The sequence below is a fragment of the Theropithecus gelada genome, chromosome X (genome assembly GCF_003255815.1).
Source record: "Theropithecus gelada isolate Dixy chromosome X, Tgel_1.0, whole genome shotgun sequence".
Classification (NCBI taxonomy): Eukaryota; Metazoa; Chordata; class Mammalia; order Primates; family Cercopithecidae; genus Theropithecus; species Theropithecus gelada.
This window is the reverse complement of record NC_037689.1, coordinates 64197069-64217554: the sequence shown is the minus strand read 5'-3', so window position 1 is coordinate 64217554 and position 20486 is coordinate 64197069.

Genomic DNA, 20486 nt, shown 5'->3' with positions numbered 1-20486 from the left:
GTTCTATAAATGTTCAAAAGTATTATAAACATAGTTATCAAACTTCTTGTTTCTTATAAGTGGTCAATCAAGAGTATCCAATACAAATATTTTGTATGTCTTACCAATTCATGCTGTGGACTATCAGTGCTCTCTGTACTACTGGAAATAGGGTCAATGGAATATCTAAATTATATCAGATTGGGAAGCCAATTCTAGAAAGTCTAGATCCAATACAGAAATGCATGTTTAGATTTTTTTTTTCCTCTAGAATACTCCCAGTATTTTTCAGGGTTTTCCAGAAAAATTGAATCTGTAGCATAGCTGGCTAGCTAGATAGGTAAATTAGATTTGTTATAAGACATTGTTTCACATAATTATGGGGGATGAAAATTCTCATGCTATGTCCTCTGCATGCCAGAGACTCAGAGAAGCCTGTCTAGTTAAAAGGCCTTAGAGTTTAAGGACTGATGGTTTAGGTCTTAGTCTAAAGTGTGAAGGCTTGAGAACCAGTAGTTCCAGGACAGAAGACTGTCATTCCAGCTCAAGCATTGTGGCAGAGGAAGGAAGGATCCAACCTTCTTTAACTTTTGCCTTTTTGTTTTATTCAGACTCTCAAAGGATTGGATGATGCCCATGCAATGAGGAGATCCATCTGCTTGACTCAGTTAACCAATTAAAATGCTTACCACTTTCAGAAACACCTTCACAGACACATCCAGAAGTAACGTTTAATCAGATGTCTACATCCTACGGACATGTCAAGTTAACATGATATCATGCATCACACCCAATGTCTTATAGTAATATATGTTTGTTCAGAAGTGTAATACAAATTTAGTCACAATAAAAATGTTAGCCTTAATAGCCACACTGTGAAAAATTATTATTTAATAATTTGTTTCTTTAATTTTAAATATGTAAAATTAGTTTCTAAAAAATAAATTATTAAAACTAAGGTTGATACCGTAGTTAGTATCTGAGAGGCCCTGGGTTAGCAAACCTTTGATGCCGATGCTCATTTAATCTTCATGGCAATCCTGCAATGTTATTCTTATTCTGATTTGATTCCAATTTTATACATGAGAATACTTAAGTACAGATAATTTAAGTAATTTGAATGAAGGATCAGAGCTAATAAGTCCCTGCTGTTAATTACTTTGCTATGTAAACAGACTCTATGCTTATGAAAGTTATATTATTATATTCAAGTTAAATGAGGAATATATTAAAACTAACCATACCTAACTATTTTTTCCCTTCATTTACTCATTTAAATCAATAGAGATGTAGGTATGGAATACATCTCACTTGGAACATGGAGTATGTTTTTGGAAAATGATAGCACCATTTATTTCTTGAATAATTACATTTAAAACAAAGCTTAAAAAATTGTTTGTCATATATTAGACTGTAAACAGATGTGTAACAAAGATAATTTAGCCTGGTTCATATTCTGCTAAAATAAAATTGATAAAATTTGACCTATATCTGGAAATTTAACTGAAGTATTAAATGTAGTTGTTGTACAATATTTGTTTGCTCTTCTCAGTAAGACTTAAGGTGAATGCAAATCTTCGCTCTAGGAGTTCTGCCACTTTCTTTTTTCAATGTCTAGACAGAACGTATAATGCCTATTTAACTCTGCTTCATATGTTAGGAAAAGAAAAACAATCTCTCTTTCCCTCTATAGAAGAATGTTATAAGCATTAAGAGATTTTTAAAAATTATATTTGATATATGCAAAGTAGACTTTATGGTAGGCATTCCTATATTTTCTTTAACATTCCAGTAGAAGAAACAATCTAAATTGTCAAGATGCTTTATGCTGCTAAATCAAATTAAATAAAAATTAATTTCTACTTCCTATTGGATGTAATTTTTGATCAAAAATATTCCTACATTTTGTAGGGACAGATCATTTGGAAATATAATTTACTGAGCAATCTAAAATATACTTGAATACACATCTCTGTGAATTTTTGATAATATAGGCATAATTATAAAAGTGGGATAAAATCGTTTCAGGACATTATAACAAGCTAAGTTTTTTAAAAATAATTTCAAACGTTCATTTTAGATTCAGGGGGTACATGTTTAGGTTTGTTACCTGGGAATATTACATGATGCTGAGGTTGGTGGTACAATAGATCCCATCACCCAGGTACTGAGCATAGTACCCAATAGATTGTTTTTCAACACTTGCCTCCTTCCTCTCTTCCCACTCTAGTAGTCTGCAGTGTGTATTGCTGCCATCTTTTTGTGCATGAGTACCCAAACTTCAGCTCCCACTTATAAGTGATAATATGCTGTATTGGATTTTCTGTTACTGTATTAATTTGCTTAAGATTATGACCTCCAGCTGCATTCATGTTGCTGCAATTGATGTGATTTCATTTCTACAGCTGCATAGTATTCCACGGTCTAAATATGCCACATTAAAAAAAAAAAAAAATCCAGCCCACCATTCATGGACACCTAGTTTGATTCAATGTCTTTGTTACTGTGAATAGTGCTGTGATGAACATAAGAGTGCATGTGTTTTCTTTTTTTGGTAGAATTACTTATTTTCTTTTGGATGTTTACCCAGTATTGGGATTGCTTGGTCAAATCACGGTTGTGTTTTATGTTCTTGGGGAAATCTGCAAATTGCTTTTCACAGTAGGTGAATTAATTTACATTCCCACCAACAGTATGTAAGCGTTTGCTTTTCTTCACAGCCTCACCAACATCATCAGCATCTGCTGTTTTTTGACTTTTTAAAGTAGCCATTCTGATTCGTGTGAGATGGTATCTCATTGTGGTTTTGGTTTACATCTCTCTGATGATTAATGATGTTGAGTATTTTTCATGTTTGTTGGCTGCTTATATGTCTGTCTTCTTTTGAGATGAATCTCTTCATGTCTGCTGCCCACTTTTAATGGAGTTATTTGATTTTGCTTGTTCGACTCTAAGTTTCTTATAGATTCTGAATATTAGACCTTTGTTGGATGCATAGTTTTTGAATTTTCTCCAATTCTGTAGATTTTCTGGTTACTCTGTTGACAGTTTATTTTGTTGTGCAGAAGCTCTTTGGTTTAATTAGGTTCCAACTGTCAATTTTTGTCTTTGTTGCAATTGCCTTGGATACAGCCTAAATGTTTCTGTTTTTGCATATACCCACAGAATTTGAAACACGTAATTTCTTTCTTTTCCTTTTCTATTGCAAACTAAAAATAATCTGACATATAAATGACTGTTCAAGTCCAGATGATTTAAAATATCGATATATAGCCTTCTTAATTAGCAACAATAATGAAAAAAGGGTTAAAATAACACACAATCTTGTAATTATTTTTCATTTGGAAATTTCAAACCCCCAAAAGATGAATAAAATTCAGTTAGGGCTCATTACAAGCACAATCCATCCAGTGAGAGAAATTGCAATATTGGCACATTAACTTTGGTCATTTTTGACTCAGTAAATAATGATCTAGTTAGAACTGTTAGTAGGCACATCCACAATATAAAAATTATAATACTCACATATATTTCCAATAAATATTTATTTTAGTGAAAAAAATTGTGACAAGGGTGAAGAATACAATAAAATTTCTATGACGTTTTGCTTCAGTTTTTGCTTATACTTTTTGATCACATGAAAATTGCATTTATATATAAAAAGGTAAGCATGAGAATTCATGATTGCTGACAAACATTTCTGCTGAAAGTAAGTTGATATGCATTTGTTCTTCATAGTTGGTAAAATCTAGGCTGTAATTTACTTTATATCATTTAATAAAGTATTTTTAATTCTAAATGGAGCACTTAAATGATAAATAGAAGGTAGATATTTGACTTTGCTTTACCCAGAATTCTTTTTAAGGTTTATGATATTTTTTAGAAAAGAAATATAGCTGGGCCCAGTGGCTCATGTCTGTAATCCCAGCAATTTGGGAGGCTGAAGCAGGATGATTGCTTGAGCCCCAGAGTTTGAGACCATCTTGGGTAATATAGTGAGACTCCGCCTCTAGTATAAATTAAAGTTTTAAGAAAAAGAATAAAAATAAGAAGAAATATAATTTAAAATTCCTCTTTTAAATATATATTTTTAATTTTAATTTTTGTGGGTACACAGTAGGTGTATATATTTATGGACTATTATTTTGAAAGTCAAATGAAAATTTTATCATTTAAACCTTAAGAAGCTTTAATATAAGTCTCAGATTTTCAAATAGGTACCTGAGAATATACATGCTGATTTTATTTCTTTTAGAAAATAAAGCAAATAAAACAGAGTAAACAGAAGGAGGATCAACCAGTTGAAAATGTTTATTACACCTTATCCAGAATGTCATGCCAGGTACATAAGCTGATATTTTAAATACAGCTAGTATAAACTGACTCAAATATAATTTTCCTCAAGTCATTCAGTTTAATAAGTTATTATGATTTAGATTGACATTTTACTGTTACCCACTCTGTGTAGTTTTCAGAAAGCTCCATTAATTAACTTCGGTTACTCTGAAAATTATTAGAAGAGAAACTCATGCCTTCTTTGTACTTTGTGGCTTACACATTTCTGACTCCATTACTTCAACCTTGTCTTTTAACATATACCTCCTCAGAATTTATCTGCACTTGCTAATTTTTATTTTGGTTTTGTTCCAAAGCTGCTTTCCTCCAATAACCTATCTTTTACTAAATCCACTTCACAGTCATTACATCATATATTCTATTCACACTTACATTTTATATGGCTTTCCCCTTGCTCATAGTATTTTTAATTAAAATTTTCACTTTGGAGTGGTTATAAATTCACATCCAGTTTTTTAAAAATAATACAACACCATTTATTAAATAGGGAATGTTTTCCCCATTGCTTGTTTTTGTCAGGTTTGTCAAAGATCAGATGGTTGTAGATGTATGGTATTATTCCTGAGGCCTCTGTTCTGTTCCGTTGGTCTATATATCTGTTTTGGTACCAGTACCTTGCTGTTTTGGTTACTGTAGCCTGGTAGTATAGCTTGAAGTCAGGTAGCATGATGCTCCCAGCTTTGTTCTTTTTGCTTAGGATTATCTTGGCTATGTGGGCTTTTTTTGTTGTTGTTGTTCCATGTGAAATTTAAAGTAGTTTTTTTCTAATTCTGTGAAGAAAGGCCATGGTAGCTTGATGGAGATAGCATTGAATCTATAAATTACTTGGGGCGGTATGGCCATTTTCATGATATTGCTTCTTCCTATCCATGAGCATGGAATGTTGGGAAAATTGGCTAGCCATATGCAGAAAACTGAAACTGGATCCCTTCCCTACACCTTATACAAAAATTAACTCAAGATGGATTAAAGACTTAAATGTAAGACCCAAAATCATAAAAACACTAGAATAAAACCTAGGCAATGCCATTCAGGACATAGGCATGGGTAAAGACTTCATGACTAAAACACCAAACGCAATGGCAACAGAAGCCAAAACTGACAAATGGGATCTAGTTAAACTAAAGAGCTTCTCCACAGCAAAAGAAACTATTATCGGAGTGAACAGGCAACCTACAGATGGGGAGAAAATTTTTGCAATCTATTTATCTGAGAAAGGGCAAATATCCAGAATCTACAAAAAAACAATGTACAAGAAAAAATAACCTCATCAAAAAGTGGGCAAAGGAAATGAACAGACACTTCTCAAAAGAAGACATTTATGTGGCCAACAAACGTATGAAAAAAAGGTCATCATCACTGGTCATTAGAGAAATGCAAATCAAAACCACAGTGAGATACTATCTCATGTCAGTTAGAATGGTGATCATTAAAAAGTCAAGAAAAAATTACTTCAGAGTAAAAATTTTAACAGAGGAGAGGATGTGGAGAAATAAGAATGCTTTTACACTGTTGGTGGGAGTGTAAATTATTTCAACCATTGTGAAAGACAGCGTGGTGATTCCTCAAAGATTTAGAACCAGAAATACCATTTGCCCAGCGATCCCATTACTGGGTATATGCCCAAAGGATTATAAATCATTCTACTATAAAGGCACAGGCACACGTATGTTTACTGCAGAACTGTTCACAATAGCAAAGACTTGGAACCAACCCAAATGCCCATCAATGCTAGACTAGATAATAAAAGTGTCGCACATATACACCATGGAATACTATGCAGCCATAAAAAAGGATGAGTTCATGTCCTTTGCAGGGATATGGATGCAGCTGGAAACCATCATTCTCAGCAAACTAACACAAGAACAGAAAACCAAACACCACATGTTCTCACTCATAAGTGGGAGTTGAACAATGAGAACACATGGAAACAGGGAGGGGAACATCACATACTGGGGCCTGTTGCGAGGTGGGGGGCTAGGGGATGGACAGCATTAGGAGAAATACCTAATATAGATGACTGGTTGATGGGTGCAGCAAACCACCATGGCCTGTGTATACCTATGTAACAAACCTGTACAATCTGCACATGCATCCCAGAACTTAAAATTTGATAAAAAATAATAATACTGAGAGATCTTGTATACTTTTCAGCCAGTTTTCCTCATTTGTAACATTTTGCATAATTAGAGTCAAATAACACAACCAGAATATTGACACTGAAATTATTTCTTCATGCTTATAAGTTGACCATTTAAAAAATATCATATAATTATGCAGTACGTAACCCTGGGGGATATTATTGTTTAATTCAGCCTAACTCACTTGAGATCCATCAAGTTGTTGCATGCCTCAATAGATTATTTCTTTGTATTGTTGAGTAATATCCCATGTGCCACAGATTATGTAACCATTTATCCATTGAAAAATATCTGATTTGTTAACTCAGTACTACTAACAGTAAAGCTGATATAAACATTTGTGTACAAATTTTTGTGTAAATATAATTTTCTTTTTTTGGGGGATAATATGGAAATTGCATATTTAGTTTATAAGAAATTGTCAAAAGAATTTGCAATGTATGTGTGTCCTTTTATATTACCAAGAAAAATATATGCATAATCTAGTTATTTTACAGTCTAACTGGTATTGACATTGTCACTTTAAAAGCAAAACATAGCCATTTTGATAGGTATTTAATAATATACCACGAGACTGAATAATTGATAAAGAACAGATTTATTTCTCACAGCTCTGGAGACTGAAAGTCCAAGGGTGAGGGGCTGACATCGGGCAAGGACCTTTTTTTTCTGTGTCATTCTATGGTGAAAGGCAAAATGGCAAGAGAGTGCAGGAGCAAGAGAGAAAGGGTGTGGAACTTATCACTTGTTCACAAACTCACTCACCTTATAACTAATCCATTTCTGAGGGTTCTGCCTAATGACCCCATGAATGTCCCACATTTCAATGTTGTTGCACTGGAGATTAAGCTTCCAATACATAAACTATGGAGGACATATTAAAACCACAGCAATTACTAATATTGAGACATTCTTAGTTTTAATTATTTTCAAAATAAAAATTGGGTAGAAATTTTTAAATGAAAAATTAAAATATTTAAGTTTGAATTTGTTCAGATATTGTACTTATTTTGATGTGGTTTGAAAATATATCTGTAAGCCGGGCGCGGTGGCTCAAGCCTGTAATCCCAGCACTTTGGGAGGCCGAGACGGGCGGATCACGAGGTCAGGAGATCGAGACCATCCTGGCCGACACGGTGAAACCCCGTCTCTACTAAAAAATACAGAAAACTAGCCGGGCGAGGTGGTGGGCGCCTGTAGTTCCAGCTACTCGGGAGGCTGAGGCAGGAGAATGGCGTAAACCCGGGAGGCGGAGCTTGCAGTGAGCTGAGATCCGGCCACTGCACTCCAGCCTGGGCGGCAGAGCGAGACTCCGTCTCAAAAAAAAAAAAAAGAAAGAAAAAAAAAAAAAAGAAAATATATCTGTAGAAAATGTGAACAATTGATCTAGTTTTGAAATAGAACTATTAGGAGCAGACTGTTACTCAGAGGATAGAACCAGAGATGTGTGGGAACTTGAAAGAGGCAATATTTATTGAGTGCCTACTTCATGTCAATCATTGTTCTATGCACCAGGGTTTATCCAGTGAACCAAACAGACAGAAATACTTACCGTCATGAAACACCATATTAATGAGTATTGTAAACAAATAATATTTATAAGTAAAATATGTATTATATTTAAATCATTGAGTACTAAATGGGAAAAAATAAAGCAATGAAGGATAATATAAAATTATTATGGGGATAGTCATCTATGGAAAAAATCCTTTAAGCAGAAAAAATAGCCATTTTAAAGATCCTTAATAGCTAATATGAAGTTGAATGTAAGTGTCTGGAGTTCCTTGGAAAGGTGATGGCTGGTAATATAAATGTAAGAGTCACTAATGTCTTTGTATAGCTACTCTGAAGTCACTTTTGACTGCTAATCTTGAAACAATGAAAAGTTGCCAAATAAATTTGGTGATCCTATTGGTTATAACTGATATTTTTAGAAGTTACTTGAATACTTACACATTTTTGCATCTAATTATGATTGATAAATCCCAGAAATAAAAGGAAGAAGACAAAAAAATCTATTCATAATGTCAGATTCTGGCATTCAAAATCCTACTCATATGTCAGTTGGAGAACAAAACTTTCAGCCAACACAGTTTGAAGTTTGAACTGGAAGCTACCAGGAATTGCTCCAGATCCAGAATGAAGGCACTTCATTTTAAATTAATATTTGAAGGGCCTTATTCATTGATGTCACGGCAATAGTAAAAGTCATGTGTTGATTTTGTAATCTGATATATTTGTTTTTTCATTGACACCTGGCTTGACCCTGTGGGAAGTACCTTGTCTTCTATTATGCCCATTTCTCATCTTTGTGGGAGGATATACTCCTCAAAGGTTGCACAGACTGATTTGTGTTTTACTGTTACCATTATTTTAGAAAAAAGTATTTTCTCAAAACCTTTGTGACTTTCTCATCTATTTGAGTCTAATCAATTCCAAACACCAACAATCACATAAAAAATTTTTCCTGGATGTGAATCTCAACTCTGATTATTTTGTGGCTTTCTTGCTCCTTTGCATGTCTCTCAGCTTGATGACTTATAATTTACTGTCATCTGAAGTAGTAGTTTGGAATAGATAAAGGAAACACCTAAATATGATCTTTATTTGGAAAACTGAGTTCCTTTGTTTAACTAAAAATTCTTAATGAATCAATGTTGCTCAAAGCCTTTTTCAGTTTTATCTCCAACTCTCTGGGGTGCAAACATACTCACATATTCTAATCTAATAAGGCCTCAGATTCATTCAGTGTTCTCTATTATCTTTGCTATTTCCACAAGCCAGCCAGGAGTAATATTTCAAGTCCGTAGCTAAAGATAATTTATTTCTTTTTATATACAAATCCAATATATTTGTTCATAATAGATGGATATAGTGCATACATAAGTTTAATGATTCATTCTTCTTTCATCTTGTGGCTTCAGCGTGCCTCAGGGCCTTTGAGTCCTCTCTTTAAAGCTGGCTGACTTGGAAAGAGAGGCAAGGTGGAGATGCATTGGCCTTTTAACTGTCTTTGCCTTTAAGAGGCACTTATCACTTCTGTTTATATTCTATCATAAGAACTAACTATATTGCCCTTTGTATATCCACAAGCATCTGATACATGTAGTTTATGGCTGGGCAGCCACTTCACAATGACAATTGTATAGAAGAACCACAAATTTTGATGAAAAGATAACTGTCTTTACAACATTGTGTATCATAAATGTGCACTTTTATTCTTCTCTAGGCCATGGCACACTGATTACTTCAGTCATTAACAGAAAAATGGACTCTGGGATTTAAAATTATAGAAAATAGGAGTTAGTGAAAATGGTTTTATATGCAACCATGGAGTGAATATCTGATAGACAAGCAACCACTGGTGTGGTCAGAGTACACCTCAAATGCCAGAGTGCGTTCTCTACATGGGATACTATCAAATAGCACTACAAGGTATGCTAACCACAATGCTTCCACCAGGTCTTATGTATGGTCACCACTTGTGTAGCAAAACTATCCTTGAGTTCAGAGTCAGAATTGATTCAGATATTAAGGAAATTATGGAACTTTAAGTTCCATATAAAGAAAATTAAAACATTCTATAGTAATTTCATTTAGGGTTACTGTGACATAAAAAGTTCCATAGCTTTTAATTAAGCACCCATTTATAATAATAGTTGTTCTTTTAGGTAATATCAGGGTATTGTAAAAGAATTGCCCACTAACCTCACTTCCAGTTACCACTGACAGATGTGTATAAACAAGTTGTCTCTCTCTCCTGATAATGTCTGATAGTCTAACTGTCTAAATGTCTGACAACCCTATCTTTGGCCCCCTGATCCTTACACTATGATCTGCTCCTTTTATCCCTCAAATTCAAAAAGTACTCTCATCCTGGAATATCAGGTCAATACCCACTCTCCTTAGAGAACATTCTCTGTATGCTTTTAAGATCTTTCAAGTGAAAAATTGCATATGTCTTATTTGAAGGTATTCAGAATCTGAAAAAAAAAAAAAAAAAGATATAAATTTTGCCTCGTTCCAGTACTTTTACATGAAAAGTCCATGCTTTGGACTACTATAATTATTGGATTTGAGGTTAAATTGACTTAAAAAGCTTTCATATCTTTTAATTAAGCACACTTTCATAATAATAGTTATTATTTTAGGTAATATCAGGGTGTTATAAAATTACCCAGTAACCTCACTTGCAGTGATCACTGACAGATGTATGAAAACAAGTTGTCTCTGTCTCGATAATCTATGTTATAATTCAAGTGCTAAAGAGAATGCTAACGTATTGATTTATAAAATTTAATCGCAGTGATTTTATGAGTTGCTTATTGTTGGAGTTAAGAGGGAATGAATAAGAACTGCAGATGAAAAATGGATTGCATATTTAGGGAAAAGAGAAAATGTCACACTGCTACTACTTAATGTTTAATAATATACCAAAAATAGATTACATCGAAAGAGAAAGGAACCTATGAGAGATGTGACTCAGAATAATCCTTTATAGTCACATGAGAAATTAAGCCTGTGAAATAATGTGAATATAAATTTGTTCACATATGTGAACACAAATTGGCGTCTTGGATCATTTTAATTCAAGCAAAACCATTTCTTTAAAAATACTCTAGCATCAGTTGAATCCAAAGAAACATATGCAAATTAGTTGCTAAAGGACTGTATTCCTAAATAAGATCTCTATACCAACCTATTCCTTTACAATTTCTTTTTAGAGAAAATATAATACCATTGTTTTACTAATGTTTTTTGAGGACTGCACCTAGTTCATCTATTGGCAAAATATTTTTATTTTCTACAGCTTTATAAAACAGTAAAACTACTTTAGGATTTATTTTGATATTAGTCTATAAGTGCTATAATACCAAAAAATAAAAATTCATACACACATACACACTAAGGAACCCCTTTACTGAAATCAAAACATCTTTCTGAGAATAAATATAATCCTATTAAATCAAGTTTAGCCTAAAGCTGCCTCCTTACATATTTTAAGTTTGACCTAAAAGTTTCTCCGTACATTGTGACCTATAACAAGTGGAAGTGTAAACACATCATAGCCTACACTAGAGCCAATCACCAAGTTTTGCCCAATCAAATGTAGCCAACTGTCTGAATTGTGTTTAAATACGGCAAATGCCGAGCTATAACCAATCTAGGTGTTTCTGTACCTCACTTTCATTTTCTGTACGTCACTTTTCTTTTTCTGTCCCACAAATCTTCTTCCACCACATGGCTGCAGTGGAGTCTCTGAGCATACTCTGGCTTGGTAGGCCATCTGATTCATGAATTATTCATTGCTCAATGAAGTGGGATCCATAAAAGAGTTTCTAACAACTCCCAGGAGGGCTGAGTGACCAAGCAAGCTACCCGCCAGACTCACTGTGTCCATTCCTCTCTCAGAGTAGCTGAGAATCGTGGTAAGATCTCTGCTAGAATCCGAAGGTCTACGGATTTGGGTTTTAAGCTCTCTGAGTTTCTTCAAGCAAATTTCTGATCCAAACAGGGTTTGGAAGTCACAACAGAAACTTGACTGGGCCCAGGATCAGATTGGATCTGGTAATTAACTGGCTTGGATCCAGTTAGAGGCCTCTTCCATCTGACTGGGTCAAAGAAACCAGTAGTAAAGGGCAATATTGCCGGAGTGTAAAATTTGGCTTTGAAAAACTCACAGGAATGTTTGTTTTCTACCCCTTTGTTTCATTTCTTCTTGTGCACTTAGGCAAACAATCATTGGCTAAGTTGAGAAGGGGAACATGAGAGCAAAGTGCATATTTGAAGTAAAAATGGGATCCTTAATTTCTGAAGAACTGAATTCCTTCAGCTTACACATGCATAAGTATCAGGCCCAGGAAGCAGCAAAGTCTTCCAGAAATGGCAAAATGTTACTAAAGATAACTTACAGTGGAAAACTCCAAATGAACAACACTTCACTAAAGTGCATTTGAAAATGAAGCCTCCCGAATTAGTCTCATCTAGGGATGCCTAATGATATGCAGAAACTTCTAAATTTTTTTCAATATTTTTATTTAAAGCTTTTACAAAAGGCAAATAAAAAGCTTAAGCAATTAATTAATATAAAAAATTAAATCTGCTAACCTTTTGTCTTAGTTACTATCCCGGTCCAAAGGAAATAGACTTCAATACCAATTGGTTGACTTTTGGTAAGTAGTGGGGTACGTTTGACCTGGGCAAAGAATGGGATTGAGTTTGAAGTCCAACATAGGAAGGTTAGATTCCCTCCTAAGACATAGGGAGTTAGAGGCACTCCCCTCAGTAAAATCCCTCTTGGTTAAAAATGGATTTGGCACTATGTGATGTTAACTCCTATTCTCTTTGGATTAATCTGCCTTGCACTTTTTGCTGATGGCTATGGGTGACGGGAATAGGCATGTACAGGATCATAGGATATGGGGAACCATTTTCTCCCCAAAGGGGGAAACTCAAGAACTGATAGAATTGCTGGAAAAGATCACTTCTTGACTGACAAGTGGCCACCTGAACTTTTGATTCAGTATCTCCACAATGGATGGATCTTTCTCTGGCCTCACTGAGCTCTTTGCCTTCCCCACCCGACCACAGGGAATGCTTTACTTTCTCTCTTTCTCTCCTTTCCCTTTTCTCTTTTTTCTGTTACTCAGGGCGACCATCTTGCCCAGAGATCACATGTTGCAACTCCTGATTGGAGGCAAAGATGACAGAGCCCAACCAGGGGAAAGTTTAAGCCATCCCAGTTTGATATTGGGTGCTAAGCAGAGTAACTAATGCATATACTTTGTCACAGGGAAGTATCTGTACAGCCTCTGTCACTTGTGGCCTATAAAGAAATACATCACATCATGTATTAGAGAGATTTAGTTGTAGGGGATTAATGAAGAGACTGCTTAGTTAAGTGAGTAAACTCTCGCTCATTCTTTGATCTATTTAATTTTAGGTGGTTTGGTTTATGGGGATCCTAGGTAAGAAGCATGCTCCAAACTCTTGGTATTATCCTCCTAATGGGCATAATAGTATTTCCCCTGGTGTGCTGTATTCTCCCAAAACTTTTAAATGTTTCCATGTAGCAATCTCTAGCATGTCAACTGGTCTGTCTTCAATTGCAATGATAAAAGCTGAAAAAAATGTTTCATCATGAGGGAGCCGTAACCTATGAATGACATGCTGAGACCGGAAACACGAAATGATGGGAGCTGAGAGTGATGCTAAGGCCCTACATTTTGGTCACACTCTTCCCTAAGTGAGAACCTGACCAAAGAGGGGAAAGTTTTAAACAAAATTGTGGGAGGCCATTGTTTTGGACTGAGCTCATGTACTAGGACCCAACAGACCAGATCAAATCAAAATGAAGTCACTCATGTTAAATGTGACATAATCAAACTAAAACTTTAAGGAAACACAAAGATCCTAGAACAGACCCAGGTTTGGGTGTTTTTTTTTTTTTTTCTCCCGTAAACAGGACATTCAAGCATAAGGAAGTATCCTCTACTCTAACCCGTAAAACAAACAAACAAAAAACCGAAGTCCTTGTTCCCACATTGCAAAACCCACTGTTCTACTGTTTTTCAGTAGGTTTCAAGACCAAATAACTACATTTACAATGGTGATAGTGACATCAATGAGTAAAGTTTCGATCAATCTCTCAAAATTGAGAAGATGACCAAAAGGAGGGAATTGTTAAATCAATTTTAGCCTAAAGCTGCCTCCTTGCATATTTTAAGTTCAGTCTAAAGTTTCCTCTGTAAGTTGTGAACTATTAACAAGTGGAAGTATAAACAGACCATAGGTTATACTTGTCCCAATCACCGAGTTCAGGCCAATCAAATATAGCTAACTGTTTGAACCATGTTCAAATAAGGCAAACACCAAGCTGTAACCAATCCTTCTGTAACTCACTTCCCTTTTCTGTACGTCACTTTCTTTCTTTTTTTTTTTTTTTGGTCAATAAGTCTTCTTCTACCACTTGACTGTGTTGGAGTCTCTGATCATACTCTGGCTCAGAAGGCTACCCAATTCGTGAATCATTCATTGCTCAATTAAACTCTTAAAATTTAATTTGGTGGAGGTTTTTATTTTATCAATGTCTACAATGGGAAACTTTTCTTAGTAAAAATGGATGCAGTAGTATGGGTGATCTTTCTCTCACATTATGCCACCTTTATGGGGCAAGAAAATAAAAACTTTATTCCCAGTAGGATAAACAAAATTAGAGTAGTGAATCATAGCAGTGGTGGAGGCAATTTTTGTTAACAAAGAAAAAAATTTTCAAGTGCAACATACTTAAGTGAGCATGCACAGGCGAGATCGGTGTAATGTAGGTAAACATGATTTTCAGGGCTTGTACAATCAGATTAACAATCCTGCTAAAAATTTCTCAAGCATATATACTTAATATGTGGTGAACATAGAATCTGTGTGAGAGAGGGGACACATGAATGTTGATGAACCTTTCTCACAGACAACACCAAAGTTAAGTACTATGCTAGCTATCTTACTAGGAGAGTGTAAATTACTCCATTCAGAAAAAAAAAAAAACTCTTTCCACAAGAATTTATGAGATGAATAAGCAAACATATTTCACATATTAAGATACCAAACTTTCTTCATTAAATTTTTATGAAATGCACACATTGCTCTCAATGGTAACAGCAAATTAATTCACCTCCAAAAGCAATATTCCCAATTTGGTGGATAGTCTCTATATGCTAGCAAATTACATTTGGGTGGTTGGATACATTTCAAGTGGATTCAGTAATGAACTTGTATTAATTGTGAATATGTCATTTCTTCTTAAATGACATATAATAATAATTCAAAAAGCAAGTGAAACAAAAATCGTAAACTGTTAAAATACAATTAATCAGCATCAAAATAGTAAAACAATGTCTCTCATTTCCTAATTTCAGTGAAAGTACATATTGTGGCTTACAATAACAATACATTTTGGCTGTGACATTTAAAAATACTTTTATTCTCATATTTTGTGAAGCAGTTTTTATGTACAGTAACAATTATTATTTGGAAGTAAGAATTTATATACTGGGGCAGCAGAAAAAAGAAAAAATAATACATATGCATAGACATAGATAAAGCAAATGTTGAAAGTTTTAATAATTGGCAAATTCAAGTGTAGGGTATGCAAGGGCTTCATTATCTTAATTTTTTATGTATGTAATTTTAAAGTTTCAAAACAAACATTGGGAAAATACAAAAACAAAACACTATTAAAGCATTTGCCATCCCCTCTACCTCCCTTGTATAGTAGTTGCATTGTTTATTGTTGCCATCTTTATGTCTGTGAGTACCCATTGGTATTTGGAGTTTGTTCCTGTGTTAATTTGCTTACGATAATGGTCTCCAGCTGCATCCATATTACTGCAATATGTGCAATTTTGTTCCCTTTTATGGCTGTGTAGTATTCCATGGTGTATATGCACCATATTTTCTTTATCCATTCCATTGTTGATGGGCACCTAGGTGGATTTCATGTCTTTGCTTTTGTAACTAGTGCTGCAATGGACCTAAAAATGCATAGAATGATTTATTTTCTTTTGGATATATACCCAGTAATGGGATTGGTTGGCTGAATGGTAGTTCTCTTTTAAGTTCTTTGAGAAATTCCCAAACTGGTTTACACAGTTTCTGAACTAATTTGCATTCCCTGCCAATAGGGTATAAGCATTCCCCTTTCAAAACTGCCTCACCAGCATCTGTTGTTTTTAGACTTTTTAGTAATAGCTATTCTGACTAGTGTGAAATGGTATTTCATTGTAGTTTTGACTTGCAACTCTCCAATGACTAATGGCATTTAGCCTTTTTTTTCACGTGTATGTTGGCTGTTTGTATGTCTTATTTTGAAAAGTGTTCATATCCTTTGCCCATTGGGTTATTTGCTTTTTTCTTCTTCAATTGTTTAGATTCCTTAACAATTCTAGATATTAGATATTTGTCAGATGCATAGTTTGCAAATATTTTCTCTTATTCTGCATGTTGTCTTTCTACTCTGTTGACAGTATATTTTGCTGTGCAGAAGCTCTTCAGTTTAATTAGGTTCCACTTGTCAAGTGTTGTTTTTTTACAAATGCTTTTGAGGACGTCATCATAAATTATTTTGCAAAGCCAATTGTGAGAAGGCTATTTCCTAAGTTTTCTTCTAGGATATTTATAGCTTGAAATCTTACATTTAAGTTTTTAATCTGTCCTAAGTTAATTTTTGTATATTGTGACAGGTAGGGGTCACGTTTCATTCTTTTGCATAGGGCTAGCCAGCTATCCCAGCACTATTTATTTAATAAGGAGTTATTTCCTCATTGCTTATTGTTATCAACTTTGTTCAAGACCAGATAGCTGCAAATGTACAGCTTTTTTTTTTTTTTTTGGTGGTGTGGGGAGGGGGCTTTCTTTATTGTTCCATTGGTCTATGTTCTGTTTTTGTATCTGTACTATGCTGTTTTATTTACTGCAGTGTTATAGTATAGTTTAAAGTCACATAATGTGGTCACTCTTTTTGCTTAGCATTGCTTTGGCTACTTAGGCTCTTTTTTGTGGTTGTTCCATATACATTTTAGAATAGTGTTTTCTACCTCCATGAAAACTGACATTGGTAATTTGATAGCAATAGCATCCAATTTATAGGTTCCTTTGCATAGTATGGCCATTTTAATCATAGCAATTCTTCCAATTCATGAGCATGGAATGTTTTTTTCCATTTGTTTTTGTCATCTGTCATTATGTTCAGCAGTGTTTTGTAGTTCTCCTTACAGACATCTTTCATCTCCTTCGTTAGATACTATTCTAGGTATTTTTGAAGCTACTGTAAATTAGATTTTGTTCTTGATTTTGCTCTCAGCTTGAACATTATTGGTATATAGAAACACTACTGATTTTCATACATTGATTTTGTGTCCTGAACTTTAATAAAGTCATTTATCAGTTCCAGGAGCTGTTTGGCAGAGCCGTTAGCGTTTTAGTAAGCATAAAATTATATTGTCCATGAAGAGAGATAATTTGACTTCTTTTTCTTTTGTATGCCTTTTATATTTTCATCTTGCCTGATTGGTCTGGCAAGAACTTTCAGTGCTTTGTTGAATATAAGTGATTAGAGTGGGGATCTTGTTCCAGTTCTTAAGGGAAAGGCGTCCAGTTTTTGCCTGTTCAGTATGATGTTTGCTGTGGGTTTGTCATAGATAGTTCTTATTATTTTAAGTCTCTTTGATATGTAATTACTTGAAGGCTTTTGTCATGAAGGGATGTTAGGTTTTACCGAAAGCATTTTTGCACTTATTGAGGTGATCATATGGTTTTTCTTTCTAATTATTGTTAATGTGGTGAATCACATTTCTTAAATTGTATATGTTGAAACAAACTTGCATCCCAGAAGTGAAGCCTACTTGATCATGGCGAGTTATTTTTTAACATGGTGCCAGATTTGGTTTGCTAGAATTCATTGAGGATGTTTATGTCTATGTTTATGAGGGATATTGGCCTCTAGTTTTCTCTTTTTGTTATATATTTGCCAGATTTTTGTATTAGGGTGATGCTGGCTTTATAGAATCAGCTAATGATAAATCATTTCTTTCCAACTTTTTGAATAGTTTCAGCAGGATTGGTACAAGCTCTTCTTTCAATGTCTTGTTCAATTAAACTATGAATCTATGAAGCCAGGGGATTTTGTTGGTTGATAGGTTATTTTATTATTAATAAAGCAAAATTTTTAAAATGTTCACATTTTGTTAAATATAAGTAGATAATCATCACGATTCAATAATTTGAAAACCTTGATGCTGCAAATTACTTTGTTCAGAAAGCATATTTCTCAGATAATATTGTTCAATTATATTTGTCCTTCTCTAATTCATATTTTTAAAATTAAATATTTCTTTCTTAACTGTTTCTTACCAATGAACTTTCTTGATATATAATTTCTTTACTAAAAATAGAATGAAGGTACTTACAATATATGATTAAATGCCCAGGGGAGCAGGATGACGGAATAGAAGCCTCTATCAATTGTCTTCCCTGCAGGAACACCAAATTTTACATCTACACAAAAAAGCACATTAATAAGAACCAAAAATCAGGTGAGTAACCACAGTACCTGGTTTTAACTTTATATAATTGAAAAAGGCATAGAAGAGGGCAGAAAATATAATCTTGAATTGCTGATGCCACCCCTACAACATCACCCAACAGCAGCCCTGTTGCCTAGAGAGACAATCTGTGCTCTAGGGGGTGGAAAAGAATTGTGATTGTGAGACTTTGCATTGATGCTGTCCTGTCACAGTGAAAGCAACATCACACAGAACTCAGCCAATGCCCATGGAGAGAGCATTTAGACCATATCTAAGCAGAGGGGAGTCATCCATCCCAGTGGCTCTAACTTGAGGTCTAGCAAGACTAGCCACTTTGAACTAAAGTCCTGTAGAGTACTTAATTAACTTGAAAGGCATTCTAGGCCACAAAGTCTGCAACTCCAAGGCAAGTCCTAGTTCTGTGCTGGGCTTGGAGCCAGTGTACTTTGGGGGCACACAACCTAGTGAGACAACAGAATGGCCAACGGAATGCTTCCACCACCCCACTTTCAACATCCAGCAACGCAGCTCACAGATCTTAAAGAGACTCCTTCTTCCCACTTGAGGAAAAGAGAGGGAAGAGTAAAGAGGACTTTGTCTTGCAACATGGAGAACAGCTCACCCACAGTAGAATAGGCCACCAGGCAGAGTCTTTAGGTCCCCATTGCAGGCTCTAGCTCCTGGATGACATTTCCAATCATACCCTGGGCTAGAAGGAAACTCGCTGCCATGAAGAGAAGGACCTAGTCCTAATAGTATACATCATCTTCTGATTAAAGGGCTCTTGGTCCCTGAATAAACAATCGTGGTAGTCAGGTAGTAGCTGGCATGGGCTTTGGGTGAGACTCTGAGACCTGCTAGTTTAAGGTGTGACCCAGAACATTTACAGATGTGGTGGCTGTGATGACAGACTCCTTCTGCTTTTGAAAAGCAGAAAGAAAAGGAGTCTTTCTCTTGCACTTCAGGTACCAGCTCAGCCATGTTGAAGTAGAGCACATAGCAGACTTTTTGGGACCCCAGTTCCAGGCTTTGGCTCTTGGATGTTATTTGTGGACCTTTCTTGGGCCAGAGTAGAACTAACTTCCCAGAAGGGTGAATCCCAGGCCTGGCAGCATTCACTACTAGCTGACTAAAGAGCCCTTGAACCTTGAATATATATTGCTGGTCATCTGGCAGTACTTCCCATGGGCATGTGGGAATGGTGGGCATGGGCAGAGAATCCCTGCTTCTGAAAAGAAGAGGAAAAAGTGAAAAAGACTTTGTCTTGTGGCTTGGATGCCAGCTTAGACAGAAAAGAATAGAGCAGCAGTTAGATTTCTAAGGCCTCTGACTCCAGGCCTTAAATTCTGGGTAACATTCCTGAATCTGTCCTGGGCCACCATGAAGGGAAAAAGCAAGCCTGGCTGATTTCACCACGAACTAATTATACAACCCTAGAGACTTAAGTGAACAAACACAGCAACTAGATAGTGATTACAGTGGGCCTTCCACAAGACCCAGTGCTGTGTTGTCCCACAGGGCAGTTCCAGTGATGTTGACCACAGGGGTGCTTGTGTCACCTCTCCCCAAGCTCCAAGCCACTCAGCATAGAGAGAGACATCCTGTTTGTTTTGGAGAAAGCAAGAGAAGAGAACAAGAGTTTCTGTCTAGTAATTCAGATAATTCTCCTAGATCTTATCTAAGACCACCATGGCAGTATTTCTATAAGTATGAAAATGCCACAGTATTTTTGGGCTGGGGGTGCACTATGATGCAGCTACAGCTTAAGTGACCAAAAACTTAGATAAAAACACCAAAGTCCCTTTGAATACCTGGATAGCCTTCCCAAGAAGAACAGGTATAAACTAGCTCAGACTGAAAATACTACAACAAATACTTAACTCTTCAATGCTCAAAAACTGAAGAACATTCGCAACCATCAAGACCATTCAGG